At 38.5% G+C, this 21,179-nt stretch overlaps 1 long non-coding RNA gene across 4 annotated transcripts in view; it reads right to left on the bottom strand.

Annotated features, from left to right (window-relative positions):
- Positions 1–21,179, bottom strand: part of LOC106025587 (uncharacterized) — a 44,866-nt gene that overhangs the window by 6,869 nt on the left and 16,818 nt on the right. For 2 of the 4 annotated variants that reach the window (XR_001199190.3, XR_010046398.1), the window contains exons 2-3: positions 9,198–9,831; positions 8,457–8,558 (exon numbers count right to left, since the gene is read on the bottom strand). This is a non-coding gene — a long non-coding RNA (uncharacterized LOC106025587). The remainder of the gene's footprint in view (positions 1–8,456; positions 8,559–9,197; positions 9,832–21,179) is intronic. The other 2 variants (XR_010046399.1, XR_010046397.1) reach the window with 2 other exon arrangements.

Genomic DNA, 21,179 nt, shown 5'->3' with positions numbered 1-21,179 from the left:
AAAGAAATGTATTATTTTGTACATGTACTTAAGAAATGTACCTTTTTTCTTGGTTTTGTTCAAAAAGCTAAGAGCTAAATGTGTACCTCTGAGGTATGTTTAGTTTATAAATAACCAAAGACTTCTATATTACTACCACTATTTCTGGGCACTGAAACATTGTTTGTATTAATGAAAATGCTCATTCGGTTTGTGGAGTTTCAAAGTAGAAAGCAGAGGCTGTACTTTGGAGCTGAACATAAACATAATTGGAAAAGGTGATGATGAACTAAACCATGTTTACACAAGCATTGGAAATAATGGCTCTTGAGCACGGAGAATATTTTTCCCCTTTAAGTGGAATCTTGCACAGTACCCTATTGCTGCATTTCTTGTTGTCTTATTCACGCTATATATCTCCTTGCTAGATAGGAAATCTAGCTCATATCACCACCATTTTTCAAATCCATTTCACCTCTTGCTGGATGCTTGAGTGAAATAAAATCTAAAGATCTCTCAATTTATTTCATTATATTTTGAAATCAGAATCTCAACCACTGGCAATTAGAATGACAAACTTCTAAGCAAAGTGGAAGGTGTGAATGTGTGTGTGTGTGTGTGTGTGTGTGTGTGTGTGTTAAGAATGAATCATGTGTCCGCCAAGCCCAACCAAAATCTACTCACAGGACTGATAAAAGTTTTGGCACAGAGTCTGCTAAACATGATTTCCAAAGAGAAAAACGGAAGTGGACTTTCCTTCTACTGCGTATTTATTTACCAGTCAGTTATAGAAAACTCAAACTCATTTCAGGCTTCTGGAAAAGTAATCCAAATGATTTAACATCTCTTCTAGAGTGAGTGTGTATGGCTAGAATGCTAAATCTCACACATGGGAAAAAAGCACCTCTCTACATTTCCAGAAAAATAATTTTTGAAAAAAGATCATTTTGACTGGATTAGTTTGCTCAAGTTGCCATAACAAAATACAGCCCAGATGGCATTTGCCTTTCTCACAGTTTGAGGCTAGAAACCAAATGATTTGACCTCTCTTCCTGACACACAAACTGTCAGCTTCTACCTATGCCCCTACATAGTCTTTCCTAAGCATGTGATTGTGGAAGAAGAGCAGATCTTTCTTATTACAAGGACACTAATCCCATTATGAGGACCTCACCCTCATGACCTGCTGACCTAATCCTTGTAACTCTAATTACTCCCCCAAGGCCTTCTCCCATTAAACCATTGCATGGGTGTTAGGGTTTCAACACATGAGTTTGGGGAGGACACAAAGAGTCTGCTCATAGAACTGACCAAAAATGCTTTCCAGGAAAGCCAGTTAATAAGGGGTGAACAGATCAGCCTGTGACTCTTCTAAGATCTTTCTTATAATTTCATATCTTAATTTCCATCTCTGGTCTCAGTAAAACCATAAGCTTTCTACCAATTTATTCTAGATATCAGAGAAAGCACCAACCTGAAGAACAGCAGAGCAGTCATGATACTGTGCAGTAACTCCTGGAATATAGAGTCCTTGAAAAGGTTCTTCATTGTATAAAATAATCAGTTATCAATGAGAATATCTATTCTCCCTGTTCTGGCATGAGCCAATAATGTACCTACTAAATTCAATATGTCCACCCAAAAGACAGCTAACTGTGATAAATTAATCTGGTGGGTACTGTCCTCGAGTAGGAAGGATATGCAATGGATTCTTTGACTTCCCACAACAGGCCTGCAGATTGAAGTATTTTTCTAGGCATGCTCTTGAGCAACTATTTGCATGACATTCTGACATTTTCAGACTACTCCATGTGATGATGGCCAAACTGAACCTGTCTTCTGTGAGAAGGAGAAGAAGGAGAAGGAAGAGGAAGAAGAAGAAGAAGAAGAAGAAGAAGAAGAAGAAGAAGAAGAAGAAGAAGAAGAAGAAGAAGAAGGAGAAGGAGAAGGAGAAGGAGAAGGAGAAGGAGAAGGAGAAGGAGAAGGAGAAGGAGAAGGAGAAGGAGAAGGAGAGGGAGAGGGAGAGGGAGAGGGAGAGGGAGAGGGAGAGGGAGAGGGAGAGGGAGAGGGAGAGGGAGAGGGAGAGGGAGAGGGAGAGGGAGAGGGAGAGGAAGAAGAAGAAGAAGAAGAAGAAGAGGGGGAGGAGGAGGAAGAGGAAGAAGAAGAAGAGGAAGAGGAAGAGGAAAGCTTGCACAGCTAAAGAGATGGGTTTCCTATATAGGGTGAAAATTCTACTAAACTGATTTCTCCTAAGCTTTAGTCCTAACCAATCCCATTGCTACAGTACCTGAAAAGGAGCACTGTGTATAGAGTCCTTGGACTGCCTTCTGGAATATTAATGTACTCTTTATCATCTCAAACAAGATCATCCCAAACCAGGAATTAATCTCTCTGTTCCTCCCTCCCTATTCCTCCCTTCTCTCTTAACCCCTCACACCTCTCACTTCTCCCTCTTCCCCACTTTCCCCTTGTTCTCCGTGTCCTTCCCTTACTCCATCCCATCCACCCCACTATCTAAGAGTCTCTTCTATTGATGTCTGAATGAGTGGATGGGTGCACCTAAAATAGACACTTGTTGGACAGTGATTCTTGATCACCTGCATATAAAATTACTATCATAAGGAAACTAAAAGAATGACAATCCTAATGCTATTTAAAAATGTACAGTTCATGCCGTACCAAAATGTCTCCTGATATAAAGTTCCTTTCTGAGGCAATCTCACTATCTTGCATAATCATTTGAAAAGAACGCTGGTCTTTACATTCATATCCTCCCACTCCTGCCTCTATGTGAGCTGAAGATTCTATTCTGAATCCCAAGGTTTAGACCCATTATTCTTGGGTTCCCTGAACAGCTTCATAAAGTTTTATAATAGCAACTGCCCTACAGTGCTCATGCAACTTACAACCTGTTCCTTCATGAACCCTGTGTTTTGGGACAAAATGACCAGGTCACAGGATGTCAACTCATTTCCCTGCTGGTAATTCTCTGACCTATCTGAGAATGAAGAGAAGGAACACTGTGAAAAGATTAGTTGAATGATCACTAAAGCAATTAACCAGTGCATCTGATTAAACTATACTGTTATAACAAACTAGACTTCTTAAAGGACTTCAGGAGAGAAAATTCTTTTTGATAAGCTTGACTTCAAATTTACGTTTTTGCCAAATTCAATGATCAATTATCATTCATCTTCACACAGTTTGAGATATTGTTTCTTAAACTAAAAGCCTCCAACTTTTTTACTTTTGCCCTCTTGTATAATTAATAGTATGATAAAAATTAGAGTGATTTTTTTAAATTAAAAAAGTATTACAGTAAAAGACACATTGCAGTTAACCCCTCCAAAAGTTCCCCCTTCACTCCGAACACTTTGCCAGCTTTCTCAACCCTGTCAAAGGCAGTTCTAAAAGTCCTCTGTAGTCTGTGGCTGTGTTGTTGTGGCTGCCTGCTTCTCCTGAATCCATTCAAAAGTTTGCCTTTCGTGATCATTTTAACTCTGGGAAGCAGCCAGAAATTACGTGGAGCCAGAGCTGGAGAGTAAATGGCTGAGGACACACTGTGAGGTTTTTATTTGACAGACATTTCCATAAATGTTTGATCAATGTGCTGAGATCAAAAAATGCATTGAATGATTAAATTAAACATTGGTTACAGGCTGAGTATCCCTCGTTTGACACCCTACCTGTTTAATGACTATTCAGACTTGGTACTGAGGCTTACTGATCAGATCTACAACCTACCATTTACGTATGACCTGGCTTTTTGGGGAGTGGGATGGGGTCACGGTTCAGCACGTCTTGTTACAAAGCCTCAGTGTCTTGATTTTTCGTAAAGTACACCTTGCTTATATAATGCGATCATTTTTGCTGATTGTACTGGAGAGTACAAGCACTGTAGCTTTATGTTCTGTTACACATTGCATCACTGCCTTACTCTATATAAAAGCAAAGCAATGTCATCCAACTGGAGTTTCCTTTGACCATTTCTTCATTCTGAATAGTACAATATACATATGATATACTATTCCTCATTTCGGGATAAATTCAGTTGATGACCTAGCTGCAGGACTGGGACTCGGTCTTTAAGCGAGGAATGTCTGCAAAAGACCCATTGCCAATAACTTTCCTCTCAACACCCCTTCATACCTCATATGCCCTTAGGTTGCCTCAGAGCATCATTCCTGGCAATGCGTCTTTTATTGTAATAACATTTTAAAATTTAATCATTGATCATATTTTCATTCACCCCTTGTAACCCCTCTGTGTGAAACATTTTTGTCACTTACCCTAGATAACTCCTAGTACCATGCCTGGTACGGTCTCCTGACATCTTTCCTAACTTCTTCATTTTCCTATCCTGTGGCTATAAGCATGAGTATGCACACACCTTTGTATTGTGATGATTTTAGCTCTTTCAGGAAAATACTGAGAAAGAGAACAATTGGACAAATGAAATTTCTAGTTTTACTATTTTGGGGAATCTGCAAACTGATTTTCATAATGGTTGAACTAGTTTACATTCCATTAACAGCATACAATGCTTTCTTTTTATCCACAGCCTCACTGAGATTTGTGATTATTTCATTTTTTATGGCATCATCTTTTTGGGGTAAGATGGAATCCCAGTGTTGCTTCACTCTGCATTTCCCTAATGGCCAGTGATGTTGAACATTTCTTAACACATTTATTGTCTATTTGTACTTTTTCTGTAAAATGTCTGTTCATATTTTTGCCTAACTTTTGATTTGGTCTTTTGTTTTGGGGGCCTCTAATTTTTTTTAGACCAGGGATTGAACTCATGGCCTTGCCCTGGCAAGTGTTTGAGCCACTGAGCTAAATCCCTAGACTCTAATTTTTAAAAGATCTTTATTTATTCTAAATATTAGGCCTCTATTGAGGAATCCTTGGGAAAAAAATTCCTCTATTCTATAGGTTGTTTCTTCATTCTACTGTTTCTTTTTGCTGTGCAGAAGCTTTTTAATTTAATATGATCTCCATTTGTTTATTCTTGGAACTATTTCCTGTGCAACTGTAGTTCTCTACAGAAAGTTCTTGCCTATGCCTATGGTTTCAATGTTTTACCTACGTTTTCTTCCAGTAGGTTAAGTATTTCTGGTTTACCATTTTGTTCTTTGCTCCATTTTGATTTTAGTTTATCATATATAGCAAGACCCAGGCCTAAATTCAATTTTCTGGATGGGGAAAGTTCTCTAGGATCATATATTAAAGAGAGTATCTTTCCCAAGTATGTGTCTTTGGCCCTTTGCCAAAGATCAAATAGCTGAGTGTACTTGGAATTGTTTCTACTTTCATTATTGTGTTCTGCTGATCATTATGCCTGTTTTGTGCCAGTGTCATACTGTTTTTATCACAGTAGTTTTGTAACATAACTTCAGGTCCAGAACTGTGATGCCTCCTGCTCTGCTGTTTTTGCCTAGTATTGTTTTTGCTATTCTTGATTGCTTCTGATTCCATATGAATTTTAACATTGTTTTTTCCAGGTCTGCAAGCACATTATTATTAAAACCAATGTAAGTCTCATGGCTCTGCAACTCTGAAAGTAGTTATCTGCTTACAATATCACCAAAGCAGGGAGAATGTATATATAGTAAGGCATCCACACTGACAAAACAAACAACTCCAATTCCAAGGTCTTCACTCTTTTCATGATTATTGTGTTTCTAAATAGTTAACATTAAAACAGATTTTAAGTCCCTGGTTATTTCCTCAAACAAATATAATGAAACCAAAGAACTTAGTACCACTTTAACTTGTAATATCTCACAATTCTTTAAAACAAAGCATTTACAAATAAATTATGAGAATTAGGCAAACCATGCAGGGATCAGGAAGGGAGAAGCCAGTTTGCCCTTCCTGTGAGCTGACCAGCACATGGGCTAAGAATCAAGAAGCACCCCCAGCCCAGTAAGCAACCGGCTGGGTTGATAGTAGCTGAGGTACAAAAACAACTAAATGCTTGTATTGTTTTGCCAACTCTGCAGGCCTAAGGCTGGTGGCCTGAGCATCTATTAGGAGGATAACAGCATGCAGAATAGCAAATATGAGGGATTTTCTTCTGTCTTGTTTTTGAAATCCGGTATTGTTTCACTATTTAGTTTTGTTCTGATTTATTGTTTTATGTAATGTTCTGTTTTGATTGATTTTATTCTGTTTTGTTTTATTTGATTTTACTATGTATGACGATATGGACAACTATTGTGAAAATAAAAGATATATTATTATAGCCATTTTTGATTTCCTATTATCCTGTTTTAAAGTTCTGTACCACTTTCACTGTTTTATTTTGACTGGCTTTATTCTGCTTTATTTTGCTAGGTTTCACTCTCTTAAAATAAAATAAAATTATAATTAATAGTGCCCTCATTTGGAAATTATTTAAAGCATTTTTTAAAAGATAACAAAAAACTAAAAATAAATTTTGGGGTTAAAGAACAAAGTCACATACACTGTTCTCAAAAACAGCATAAAGAAAGTGATTTCACTTAAACTGAATTGCCCATATTTGTTAAGTGGAAGAGCTAAACAGAAAACCAGTTATGGAAGATTGACATAAAAGATAAGAGATTGTTGTATCAGAAACTCTGGAAGCAAAGATAGAATTTAATTTTAACCAAAAATAATCAATGCCTTATATTGCAAACTTAGTTTCTATCAGATAAAGAATATTCTTTTCTCTTCTTACTCCAGAAAGAATGGCCATCATCAAGAGACTGAGTAATAACAGCTGCTGGCAAGGCTGACGGTGGGACTGTGAAGTTTCACACTGCTGGTGGGAATGTGTTATGGCTGTGTCTAGATGTCCCCCAAAGCCTCATGCAGTCACAGTGGGGCTTTCTCAGGGGTGGCTGGGTCTCCAGTGAGTGACTCTTCGGTTGATTCAGAGGACAATGCCAGGTCCAAGGGCACTAGGATTACGCGGTTGAGTACTACCTTCCCTAATTGCCCTGGATAAGATAGAAGGGGCAGAAAGAGCTGTGGTCATCCTTTCTTGCTTTGGTATTTTCTGTCTGCCAAGAACTGTTTCTCCATTGCAATGCCCCTCTGCCCTGCCACCCTGTGTTGGAGTGAGAGGATTATAGACTAAAACCTCTACAAACTGTGAGTTAAATATTCTTTTCCCTTTAAACTTTGGTTGTCAGATATTTTGTCTCAGCAATGAGAGAAAAGTAACTAAGACAGAAATGTAAACTAGTACAACTGCCATGGAAATCAATATGAAGATTTCTCAAAAAATTAAAACAGAAAATTCCATTTGAACCAGAAACTCCCTTTCTGCTCATTTGGCCAAAGAGTTACAGTCATCATATTACAGGGATATACACATGCCCTTGTTTAAAGTGGCACAATTTATCATGGCTAAATCTTGAAAGTGGCCTATATACCCATCAACAGATGAATGAATAAAGAAAATATGCTATTTATATACAGTGGACAGTGGAGTACTAATCTGCAATAAAGCAAGATAAACTGGGGGCATTCATAGATAAATAGATGCCCCTTGTGACCATAACATTACATGAAATACATCAGACACATGAGATTAAATTGTTTCTTTTATGAGAAACCCCAAATATAAAGAGCAAAGTGAAAAAATAGATAACAGAAAGTAGAGAAATCTTTTTAAAATGACAAAGGAAATAAGAGATGGAAGAGGAAAGGAAATGGAATTTTTAAAAGGAGTTAAATGATGGGCTCTGGGGCTGGAGGCAGAGAGAGTAGCATCAGAGTGGACGGCCCAGTGATTTGGTCAGAGGGTCGGTCAAGGATGGCAAGCAAATGACAGAAGTCAGGCTGAGAGTGCAGACAAGGTTAATTGGCATCAAAGTTCGTGTTGGAAGCTTGATCCTCACTGTGAGACACTGGAAGATGGAAACTTAAGAGATGCCACCACAGTTACAGTGCTGCCCACTGTCCACCCTGAGGCCCTCACCAGAGCAGAGCCCATTTTGGCACATTTGCCTTTAAATCTCTGGACTGTCTGTTAAATAAATCCTTTTTCTTTAAAAAAAAGTTAGTCTTAGCCTCCCTCTGGCACTAGCCAAGTGGAGAACTGTTCAGTGGCTTCTGAGATCTGGCCATCTGGCCATCAGTGGCTTCTGAGATCTGGAACTTAGGCGGCTGCACAAGAAAGCCATTTGCCTGCTCTCTTGGTAAGTGCATCCCTCTGGTGCAAGCCAGGAGGAGAACCAGTCAGAGGCTCCTGTGAGCCTACCCCTGCCCTATTATCAACTCTTGGAAGGATGACCTTATGCAATATAGCAAATACAGGGAATTTCCTTCTATCTTCTGTTTGAAGACGAATGTTATTTTCACTGTTTTGTTTCATTATGATTGTTTTGCTCCATTCAATATTCTTCTTCAATTGATTTTATAATATTCTGTTTTTGGTTTGATTTGGTTGCACCTAATTGACAGGACAACTATTATAAATATAATAAGATATACTATGGTACCTATTACTGTTATCCCGGTATCCTGCTGTGAAGTTCTGTACCAGTTTCACTGTACTGTCTTGATTGGCTTTGTTCCATCTTGTTCTCTTGTATTTTTACTACCTTCAAAATAAAAAAGTAAAGAAAAAAAAGAATTAAATAAAAAAAAAAAAAGGAGATAGAGTTTTGCAAACGGAAAGGGGACCCAGAGATGAAAGGGGCAGGGAATATGGGAGGGATAGGAAAGAATGAAAATGTGTTATGTACATGAACCAACTCCTCATGATAAATGTAATTGCTAAGTACTGAAAATGTATACCATAAAAATTAACAACAAAAAACTCGCTTTGCTCATCTGTAAAATGGGGCCATGGTAATATTCCCTCCTCCATGATGAAGAAGGACAAATTTAACATGACCACTCAGAGCTCACCTTGAAAGAGTGAAAACTGAAAAAGCACACTACTGGGAATCACACTGTAGAAAAGTCCTGTCCAAATGGAAGGTTGAATGTTAAATCTATTCTAGTTATGACACAGCTGTGGGGTGACGTGGTAGTCAATGAGTGAATTACTGTTCATGAAAGAGTCCCCACGGATCAAACAGGGGAGGTTTGCAACACATAAAAAGCTGCTGGAACTTGGAAAAGCAAAGTTGGAAAATGCTCTGTGAGTCACATAAACCAGTGAATTCACACTGCCATGAACCTCTAGCGAGCTACTGTGGAGTCTTGCCTCACAGATAGTGTTGCTTCTAGTGTACCTTTATTTTGGGAGAGATTGCAGAGAAGCATTTCCAAAGATGGGGCACCTGGAACACAACCCTGATGACGTGGGTGGCACAGCAGGTCCTTCCAGATGAATGGTGACCCTGTGCTGTGGCAAGAGACTGTGGAGATGAGTCGGAGGCCTCGTGAAAATGACTCACAAGTGATCCCCAGAGTGGAGCCGTTGCTGTCAGTGCGTCTGCCTGGGTGTTCTGCATTACCAGCAGGTCTCTCCCGAACCCTCGGAAGGAAGCTGAGGAAGGTGCTGCGCAGTCTTCTCTTTCCTAGTGAGCTTACAGCCAGCAGCCACTCTTCTGTGGGGTCGGCGGTGTGCACCGAGTGGGTTTCCTCACTATTCCCTGCTGAAACTTCTCAAAAACCATTGAGCTGGTTTCTCAAAATCAGGAATGAACGTTTCAAGAGTTGTAGCATAGGTCTCAAGATGGGAATTCTCGAAACAAGGCAGTATCAGGGCAGCAAGTTTCCTTGTCCTTCTCTTACAACTTGGGAATGACTTAGGCATAAGAGAAGCAACTTCCTGGCTTCCCATTTCAGTCCTTGAGTTTTATACTTGACTCTGGTCAGTTATTCCTTTGAAAAACTCAGGAACGCAGGTGTCTATTGATTTCACTGTTTGAATCAAAGAAACAGAGTGATGAAGAATTAGTTTCCATCTGGCTGCTATTTTAAAATATTTTAAATACCTCATGGTTCACCTCCTTCTATATAAAACATACACCTTAATGCCAATCGATGAACCACCCACAGGTGCCTCTTCATTTCCTCTGCTCCTCCAAACAGAGAGGGTTCAGCTCACAGACGGTAGGTAGACAAGATGGTGAGAGGAGAGCTGTCAGTTTGCTCACCTGCTTGTTTGTTTTGTGCTGCCGAGGGTCAAACCACGACCCTCAAGCACGCTTGCATAAGCAAGCCTCTCCTCCTCAGTTATAGCCCCAGCCCTGTTATTTTTTTAATCATCAGTGCAGCGGCTGTCAACCCAGTCAGCCAGTGTGACCAGTGCCTGTGGAGGCCTGAGCCCCTGTGCAGGAAGAAAAAGTGACTCCTGCATCCCTCTCCAGCCTCCCAGGAACCCACTTCACCAAAACTTCTACATTTCTTTTTTCAAATGGAAAGTTTAATAATAATATTTTTAAGATTTGGTAGAGACATAATTCCCTCTTCATTGAAAACTTTCTAGAAGCATTTCAGTTTTTGAGTTCAGGGAAAATCTATCCTTTAAAAAAAAAAAGACAGAAAGTCTAGACATAGTTCTAAGAATTCAAGACTTACACTTTTAAAAAGAACATTTTCCCCCTGCAAATCAGCCTGAAAATGGGGAGGGGATGCCCTTCATTTTCTGCAAATCTGGAGTAAAATTTTACATTACACTGGTCTTTTTCCATTCCATTCCCACTATCTCAAGGCCCAGAAATCCAACTTGGTTTTTAAATCTTTCCATAACCTTGTCAAATCATTCATATTACAATGTGGGAACAAAGGAACACAGTTTTATTGTTTTTTCAAGTTCAAACTTAACATGTGCTGTCCACAAAGCGAGGAGCGCCTATCCTGAAGAAAATGATTCAAACTGCTGGTGAAAGAGTGACATTCATCTGCTAAGTGGACCATGGGCTGCAGTCCTTACTTTATGCTTTGCTGGTCTCTTTGAGCTGCAGTTTCCAATCTGTTGTGTAGCAGAACTGGCTTCGAGCTCTAGCAATTCCCACAGCAGCCCCATGGTTTTTACCCAATCAGTGGCAGCAGATACTATGTAATATTTACACTGTAGTATTCACTGCACTGATTTTTACTTAACATTTGTTTTAAGCCAATTCTTTTTTTCATTTTCAACTTAAATAAGTGCGTTTTAAAAGGCAACTTTGCATCTTTGCCATTAAAAGAAGTGTCATCCATATCGATGGCAATCTGAAATTTTTTAATTTAATGAAAGCCATACAGTATTATTAAATTCTAGCTCTACATAGTTGTCTGCTGAAGATTCTGAGCCTGAGGCTTGTCGTCTATTTCTTTAAAAGGAAGATAAAAGTGTTAGAGAGTTCTTTGTTAGCACCAGACGGAGACTTTCTTCTTGATATAATTAGAAGTCTCAAAAAAAAAAAAAAAAAAAAAACCCTGAAAAGAAGCTAATTTTCCCATTGTGTTATTCACTACTCATATGTTTCCTAAAATTCTCTTGTACACACTAGTGGAACACAACCCTCACCCTGGAAAAGCACTGGGCCAGATTATGTACAAGGGTTCTTCTAGGTCGTTACATTGCACACTGGTAACTTCAGTTTATAGACACACAAAAGAAGCCAAGGTGTTTTTCCATTCTGGAGCTTCAGAAAGAAAAAACACAACCTCATGTTGCAGCAGGAGCTGACTTCTCTCTGCACCATGACTTTGGGAAACTCATTCAGACCTGGGGAGGGAGTGAGCACGCAGGACTAAGAACAGCGACTAGGATCCACCTGGTCCAGTTGATTCAGTCGTCGCCAAAGACCTTTATTATTTAACCATCAGATTGAAAAGCATCATTGAATCAGTCCACACTATTTGGTCAGAGCTGAGAAGCAAGTGCTGGGGTCAGCTTGACAGAGTAGATGTACTTATAAAAAGAATTTATGCAGTTTTTGGGTAATATTGCCAAACTTACTCAACCCTCTGTTACTTGTCCTGGCAGTGATCATTCACATGGTGAAAACCAGCTTCTAAATAGGGGAAAAAATAGCCATTTCCATAGAAGCAAATGAGGTAACTTTTGTGAGCAGTTATTGCTATCAGCTTGTACAATTAGACACAAAGCAAAGCCTCCGTTCAAAAACCTTACTTTCTCCTTTGTAGAGAGCTGCTGGAGTTACACAAATGACTAAAGCTTTGAATCTTTTCATTATCTAACATGGAACTAAAATGAATAATTAAAGCCGATTCACAGAGAACAGAGCCATGGAAAATTAGTGGGAAATTCATTGTTATTTTTTGACTTCCACTACCAACATAAAATACCACAATGGCAATTGAGATATCAATATTTTTTAATAATCTATTTTGCTCGACAGAAACTCCAAGGAAAGTCTATCCATTTGCCTCAGTCTCACAGGCAACGTCTTTCACGCAGCTGAATTTGGCGCTCACTGTTTCAGACTTCCATCCACTTCTGAGAGGCAGCTGAGGTTCACTTTCAAGACAGTCTTAGCAAGTTGCTGTGGCACTTAGCATTGCAAGAGAGAATTTTTAGTTAGTACGGATAAGGTGGATCCATGAACCCAGCCCACTGATACTGCACCCACTGCACTTGCAAAACAGGAACCTAGGTTAGTGTCCTTAAATTCAGTGACATGGTGTTTTGGAGACCCCTGACCTAGGAATCAGGACCCGTGGGTTCCAGGTCCGGTTCCATCACTGAATGACAATAATCAACTCTATAGTGTCTGCTGATTCTCAGTGTTCCCATCCTGAAAGAAAAGATAAGGGATTCGCACAGCTGTTTCTTGTTTACGATTCAGGGATCCCACCTACTTCTTGTAGTGTGATAGTGAGGGGCAGTAATCAGAGTAGTGTGGAATAATTCTAACATAGTGAGTCAGTCTGGAAAAAAGGGTTTCAGAAACACCAGGCAGCATAAACTGTCATCAATGTCATGCACCTTACTATGGAATTAATAATATACCCACAATTGTGTATATAATATGTTTCTAATTTGCTAGTTAACTCATTGTGCTATGTAGTCACTTCCTGGAAGCTAGAGAATAAATAGACATGGACCTAACCATTATTAAGCAATTGATCTTCAAACATACCTGCATTAATATTTTATTGATTGCATTTCATTTTAATTGCAGTGTGGCTGAAATTCCAGAGGGATAAATATGTCTCTTTATTTGAGGACTCCACAGAACAGTAGCTTTGAAACATATATCATTAGAATAAACATAGACTGTTACCCAACAATTATGTATAAAAATGTCTGTAGTAACTGCAGTATTATAAGTCTTCATGTAAAATCAGTAGTTTATATCAAGCTTCACAGGAAGCAAACATGCAAACTCTTCCAATATCTAGAGGACTAGCCGAGAAAACCCACCCAACTTTTGTTCACTTAAGGTCTTTACTTTTCCATAGCAGCTTTAACCAACAACCTACAACCATGAGCCAGAGTCTGTTTTCTAGACATTTTGACACAAACGGGAAGAATATACTTATTTACCTTAATGTGGGCCAGAATGTGAGCATTTGTAATTGTATAGTTTTTAACTGTAACTTTCCATGTTCCAAGAGAAATGGTCTGACTTTAAGAAATGTTGCAGGTAGCAGTAATGTGGGTCAGGCTGTGTCCTGGAATTCACTCATTCTCAATAGTTAACTGGTAAACTTCCGTGAGATTCCATGGCTGAATTTGTTATTGAAGTTACTGCAGAGAAATGATTTTCAATTTAGTAATTGACTCAGTCAACAAAGTAGGAGTCTGCTACATGAGAAACACAGTCAACTCATGTGCTTTGCTTATCTGACTGTTTTTCCAGTGTGATCAGATAAAAACAACTGCCCCAACCATGAAGCTGTATTCCTGAACCAACTATCAGCCTGCTTCTGCAGAGACAAGAAACAAGAAATCAGAGCCTAGGAACCAAAAGGTTCTACATTAAAGATCCCAAGATTCCTTCCAGCTCTGCAGCGTCTCACTTTCCTGGGTTATATATTTTTCCATGCCTGATTTTCCTCATTGAGAGGAGGCCGCACAGCACTGCCTTCGAGGCCAGACAAATTTGCTTTTGAAACCATCCTTCCTCACTTACTAGCTGTGGAACTTGGGCAAGTTTTTAAAACCTCTTTAAGGCTAAGTTTTGTCTTCTCTAAGTTTTCCAACTTATGCTGCAGGGATAAAATGAGATAATGTGGGTAAAGCTCTTAGTACCGCGCCTGGCAAATGATAAGCACTCAGGAAAGTGTAGCTTCAATTTAATCTTGTCATTAACAGAGCATAGAGATGACAGATGAACTAAGATTTATTAAGTTCCTAGGGCTCCTTGGGCAAAAAAGAGGCTCTAGAAATTACCCTCTTCCCATTCTCCCTCCCCACTCTCACCCACTACAAGTTCCTTCTTTATAGGTTTGAAAGCTAATTCCCTAGCTCATGGGCCATCTTTTTCTCTTATCTCCTCTTTCTAATTCCGATGATCCTTTTTAGAACTATCACTGTGCATCAGAGACACCATCAGCAGAGAAAAGTGAAGTGGGGAAAGTAAAGGCATTACGTAACTATTATTTAGTGGACGTCTTTAAGTGGCAGGATTAATAATAGTTTTAATCCTCTTGATTTTCTTTTTTTTTATTTTGCAAATGTGAATATTGACATGTTATTGCTTTTTTAAAGAAAAAGACTCAGTTAAAAAAGTATGCACAGCTGAGGGAAGTTACTCATTAAGCTCAAAAAAGAAGCAGGTGTAAAGAATTGTGTGAAATAACTGAAATCAGTGGAGCAGACAATGCGTACGAAGGGAAAATCATTTCGGTGAAAATTCCAGGGCGTGGTGTGAGAAGACATCGGATTACACTGTGGCTCAGTACAGTGATCCAGTTGTTGTGTGATTGTGGTCACTTAATCTTCCTAGAGCTCGTTTCTCTCATCCATAAAGTGGAGCAGTAACGCCTGGGAATGAAAGTGGGATTGTATGTGAAAACTATAGAGAGTATAGTATGGAGCTGTGTTAGTCAAATACGTAAATATTTTTTAAAGAAACCATTGAAACACTGAGACAGAACTCCTGCAATAAGTAAATTCTGTCACATATTTGGAAGTCCCATGCATGCCTAAACTGTGATATGGTAAAGGCTAATCTTCATATTTTTTGTGTGTTCACCAAAACCAACTTCTTTTCTTATATTTATTAGTGTAGCAAGTGAAAATCCACTTTATCATCCCAGAAGCTAATAACATGTCTTCATTGCAGCCTTCGATTTTGCAGTAGTGGATCTACTACAAAGTGAGTTTGGTTCCACCCACCCTCTATTATCCCATTGACCAGAGCCATGGCGTACACTGCCCTTCACCCACCTATTATGGGTTTAGTCGTGCTGGCCTCTCCTCTTGAATACAACCAACTAGTCACCCACAAAGCTTCAAGTTCCAATTTTACCCCAACACTTTTTTTCATTGAAAATTTTAACTTCTTTGTACTGCATTCAAGAATCTCTACCTAATATTAATCAATTGCCCCTCCACCCAATACTTTTTTTCTACATCATCTCTGATTATTCTAAAGACCTTAGCTTGGCACTTAGCTGTTCTCAGATTTATTTCATCATTCCCTGTGCAGAACATCTTGGAACACTGATTTCCATCAAGGTCCCTTAGCCTTGACACTACAAATATTTTGGGCCACGTTGTCCTCTGCCATGAGGGGCTCTCCTTGTGCACTGTACGATGTGCAGCAGCATCTTTGACTTTTCATGTGCACCCCAAAATGTTTACAGACCATAACAAGTAGACTTGTGGGGCAAAATTCCTCCCAGCTGAAGACTACTGCTCTGCTTCTGGTTTTGTTCATGTTCCATAATGAGTTCATTCCTGGGTTACACCATAGGCATGCCGAACAATAGTAATACTACTAACAATAATAATGAGGACAGCTTTGAGAACATCTGTGCTAAATTTACTGCTTTGATCTCTCATTGTTGTGATGGATCTCCATGTGACTTTCAGCACTGAGTAAGGGCATACAGGGTACACGACACCTGTTTCTCCTGGTCTCCCGGCAGGATGGTTTGCCCTTTTTAAGGGTTAGGAGCATTATTAAAGTGACATTTGTCCATCACTGAACCTCACTCAAGAAAGTCTTTTTAAAGCTGATTTATTTTATTCTATTAATTGTATCAATATACATTTTTACATAGCATATTCTTTATTTAATTTAAACACACATGTACTATAGCATAGAAGGGAAAGGAAAATGGAGTTTATTTCTGCACCTTTAATCCACATAAACACTTTCACTAATAGGTTTATTAAATATCAAATAATCAAATATTAAATGTTACTTATTCATGCTTACAGTACTGGAAATTGATCCCACATCCCAGCCCTTACTTAACATCTTTTTGTGTGTGATGTGTCAGGATCTTGCTAAGTCACTAAATTGTCCAAGCTAGTGAAAGGATTTTGACCCAGGCCGGACACTGTAGCTGGTAAAGCCTCAGGCAGAACCAAGGAGCTCTATCTTCCCCATGCCTAGGAATTTGCTCTGGTGTGAAATGAATACCAGTGAGATACCTGCGCATCCCTAATGCCCCTCAGGCACCACCCCCAACCTAAGCTACACATATGCCCCCACTCCACGTATGTCCGTGTCCGAAGGAGAGATCTCCGACCAGGGAGACAATGTCAGACCCCAGGGGCTCAGGGGTCTCTCCTCGCATTTTTAAAATGAAGGTCATTTATATTTCATACTTCTTATCTTTTCAGCCACTGCCACAATTCTATCACTAGGATTAAATTTGTGATCTCTCTGCTTTAGCCTCCCAAAATGCTGAGATTATGGGCTTGTACCATCATGCCTGTGTGTTATTTTTATTTGTTACAATACTGGAGTTGAAACTAAAGCTTCACACATGCTAGGCAAAGTGCTTGAGCATTGAACTACATTCCCAACTGTTTTAAAATTTTGAGTCTTGCTAAATGAGCTAGACTGGCCTTAGCTGTGTGATCCTTCTGTCTCAGCTTCCCGAGTAACTAGGATTATCGACATTCTCCACTATGGCTAGCATTAGGTGCTTTAATAACACATACATTTATAGTAACTCATCAGATAGTGCTTGTGTTCTAATGTTTAGGGAAACTGATTGGAGTTTTACATATACCAAGAATAAATTTTTCTTTTCCTGTTTAAAATTAAGAAATATTTCTACTCCTACACAAAAGTTTATCTTTGGAGACATTTTCTGGAGTAAACTAGACTCAGCTAATTAGAAGGCCCTTTAATTATACTACTTATGTACAGAGTTAGGGTTTGTTCTACACATTTTATAAAACATTTCTTTAAAATAAACTATCTTAACAGAGATACCTGAAAAAAGAAAGCGTGGACCGTAGAGGTAGAAGAAAGGTAGAAGATTTCATTTTCAGTTTTTTAGAAAATATGCAAATTTTTCTAGCTTTTCATTCTGAGAAGGTATGAAAGTATGGCTATTCTTGTTGAAGGATAAAGCAATCCACTCTTTTTTTTTAAAAGATAATAAAACCAAGCAATATAAAGCCAATCAAAACAAAACAGTGTGATACAAAACTTCAAAACAAGATAATAGGGAATTAACATACCCTATTACCATAATGCCTGTTGTCTTTAAAATAACTACCATTGCCTTCAGACACAGGAAAATCAAGCAAAACAGAACTGATAAAAACAAAACAATGAAAGCAATACAGGACTTAAAAACAAGATAACAGTAAATCCAAAGTAGATATCATATATCGTTATCTGTGAAAAAGATGCCCATGGTATCAGACATAATAAAATCAAACAACACAAAACAGAATAAAACCAAACCCAACAAAACAATGAAAATAATACAAAACTTTAAAACAAGAAAATAGGGAATTAATAATGGCTACCACCTTCAGAAAGAGATCCAGTAACTGTAATGTTGCCCTCTAAATAGATGATCAGACTACCAGCTTCAGGCCTGCACAGTGAATGAAACCCTAAACAAATACAAGCATTAAGCTGCTTTTTACTTAAATAGCTATCATGGCATCCTGTGTTTCTCAGCGTCAGCCAGTCGATTGTCTCCCAGTCTGCACATCGGGAGGGGCAGCATCTGGTTGTCCTCCCCATGACCCACACATGGCGCCGACTCACAGGAAGTAGCTGACTTTTTGTCCATTCTTACACTTCCAAGTTTCCTCCCCACGCTCTAAATTCCAGTTTCTACCACTTCCGTTTTCACTAAATCTCAATTAGCCTTATTTATCAAATGGGGTGAATCCCATGGATTTTAGTCCTTCTCCTCTGTGTCTACCTTTGACTACAAGTCAGTACTTTTGAAATCATCCTACTGTCCAACAGGCACCCCAAGACTAGATTTCTTGCCTGAAGTGCTCACTTCGTATTCAACCATATCACATACATCACATGATGATTTAGACGTCTCCTAGACACTTTATGATTCATGAATGCAGCATGGAAGATAGTCACAGCTTCACCACGCAAATCTGCTCTTCTTTCTGTGTTCCCTAGTTCATTAAATGACTCAGCTTGTATCAGTCTCTTTACCCAGAATGAAATATGATCGAAGGCTTTGCCCTTTGCCTTTTTTCTTCAGTCACACAGTCCTCTTCTCTCTCTACTTTCTCTAAATCCACCACACTCCATCCTCACCTCATCCATCTCAATTCTGAATCTCAATCTTTGAGCCAATTCTGCAGCACTTTTGTATTGGTTAATGAAATTGCTTTCATCAGTGGTACAAAACACAGCTTAGTGGAAGAGAGGCTTATTTTGGCTCCTGATTTTCAGAGGATTCAGTTCATGATGAGCTGACTCCAAGACAGAAAGAGCATAGTAGGAAGATATCCTGGTGGAAAGCTGCTCAATGCAAGGTGTCCAGGAAGTAGACAAGAGAAGCGAGGGCTGGGAATAAGAATAGCAAGCCTCACCCCAAACAGCACATTTAGCTGTGAACTCCTCAGTAGATAAATCCACTAATGGGGATGGTACCCTGATGGTCCAGCACACGAGAGACTCTGGAAAGCCATTTTAGATCTAAATCAAAATAATTTTCCAAATTAGTTTCCCAGGTGTTCTTACTACACCTTGCAAGAAATTGTCTGTTTTCCTGAGTTGATTGTTCACATATGCTAACATAGATGTGTTGATGTAACATGTTGATAAGGCTTATGTCAGACCACGGCAACATAGCACTAGATACAGTAGGGCAGCAGGAAGAAGGTCGGGTGGGAACCATGAAAGAGGAAGGGGTCATTTGTTCCAGATCGGTTGTGGGCTGAACATGGATATACCAGGAGTCACACAGGAAATATCAAATTCTAAGGTAAGAACAGAACCAAAGATCAGCAACTACTGAATCAAACCAATGCAATTCACAAAATCTAGAAAGCATCAGTGGAGGGATTTGTAGAATTCTACAGAGTATCCTATGTCTTGTTCAGACTATGTTTAATAATCCAGGTGCATATTTGTTGGTTTCTGTACAATATCAATTTTATAGATGCTGTGGAGCAGCTTTCTTAAGATATCTGGTCTCAAGAGGTGGGGTAAAACATTTCAAATGTGTATTATAGTAGGGCATTGTTGGATTGAGTCAGAAATGGTCAGTAGAAAGAATAACTGAATGAATTATTTGGAAAAAAGATGAAATGTAGGTGTAATTAGATCTCATTTACACTACATCTAACTCAGTTTTGCTCTAGAAGACCTGGAGGCTAAGAACTTTACTTTTATCTCATACCAAACTGTCTACCTCTGCTTCTAATATCTGCTTAAGCTATGTTAGTCTTCTCTATAGTATACAATTTGCTCTTGTTGCTTGCCATGTGTAAAGAAAAACTGACATGATATTCATTGAACAATAAAAAGCCTCTAAAAATAATTAGTTACAGACAAATAATATGTATACCAAAAGACACAATTTTGGATAAAGCAAATACATGGCAGTTGGAAAATTCTAAAATACTCCAGTAAGTTCTTTAAGGATATTATTTGCAGGGATATTGTTTACCAGTCAACTTCGAGGTGCTGCAGATAGTTCTTAGGTTCTGGAAAGCTCCATCTCTCTTTTTTTTTTTTTTTTTGCAACAATTTAAATAAAAGTAAATAAAATTATTTTTGCCTTTCCAAATGTTACAAATTTGTTCAAATAAAATTAAGCATTATCATATTTCTTGACTAACTGATGAAGAAAAGAAATATATGAATTGGCATTTGGATATTGCACTTGCATTTCTTATGTAAAAAATTTTAATCCACTGCAGGCAGAATAAACATGTAAAATTATAAGATCTGTTTAGTTCTTCATTTTCAAGTGCCAAATAGTTGTATTTCTTTGTTCTAATTTTAGATCACAATGATTTTATGGGTTCCATTGTCCTTGGGGGTAACTATGAAGTCTAAATTTCTAAAGATAAAGAGTTATGGAGCAGAATATATGAAATGCTATGTAATTAGGAATAATTAATGATTATAATATCCATTAATTAATAAAACCATTTGAGTTGCAATTACTTATAATAGTGAATTACAATGTGACTTTATGTAAATGGATTGATGGGAGAAAAAAGAGAGTATTTTTTGGGAGAGTGAATGGTTATATTTGGGAATTTAATAGAGGGTAAGACTTATTAAAGATATCAAACTGGTTTGTCCACAGATATTTTTTCACATAACTTCTGAGATGACAAGATTTTGTTTTTCCTTATAGGTTTTCCATGTCCAAACTATTAGTGCTGAAAACTATTTCAATATTTCTTTGAATTGACATGTTAAAATATCGCAAGGAGCAACTCATTGAGTCTACCTAATAATCTGATTACTTGATAGCTAGAAAATTGCATATGCACAAACAAGGCAGATGCTTAAAAGGGGGGGGGGGTGGCTGGATCATCCAAGATGTACCGAGCTGACATTGTTAAGCTACATCACTTTTTAGTCTACTATTGCCAGTAAAACTATTAACATTTCAGTCACACTCACACAAATCATCATTCTGAGTCCTAAAGAAAGTCAAGTGAGATAGGCAAGACAGGTTTTTGTCAGTATAAGAAACATAGGCATCTGGAATGTGCCATGAAGTATCATAATTATGATGTCTTTTATACCTCTTACAAGGGAAAGAGTACAAGGGACAGAGAAGATCGAACATCTCAATAAAAGGAAGTCCCAAGTGAACGCTAAGACGGTTCTACCAGGAGAAAGGATCAGCCTGAACAGAGTTCTTCATCTCAGTACCAAAATGTTCTTTAG

Source organism: Cavia porcellus, unplaced genomic scaffold (genome assembly GCF_034190915.1).
Source record: "Cavia porcellus strain 051 isolate PalLab524CR breed Dunkin Hartley unplaced genomic scaffold, mCavPor4.1 scaffold_2, whole genome shotgun sequence".
Taxonomy (NCBI): domain Eukaryota; kingdom Metazoa; phylum Chordata; class Mammalia; order Rodentia; family Caviidae; genus Cavia; species Cavia porcellus.
The sequence above is the reverse complement of the archived record's forward strand: the minus strand, read 5'-3'. Positions and strand labels throughout refer to the sequence as shown.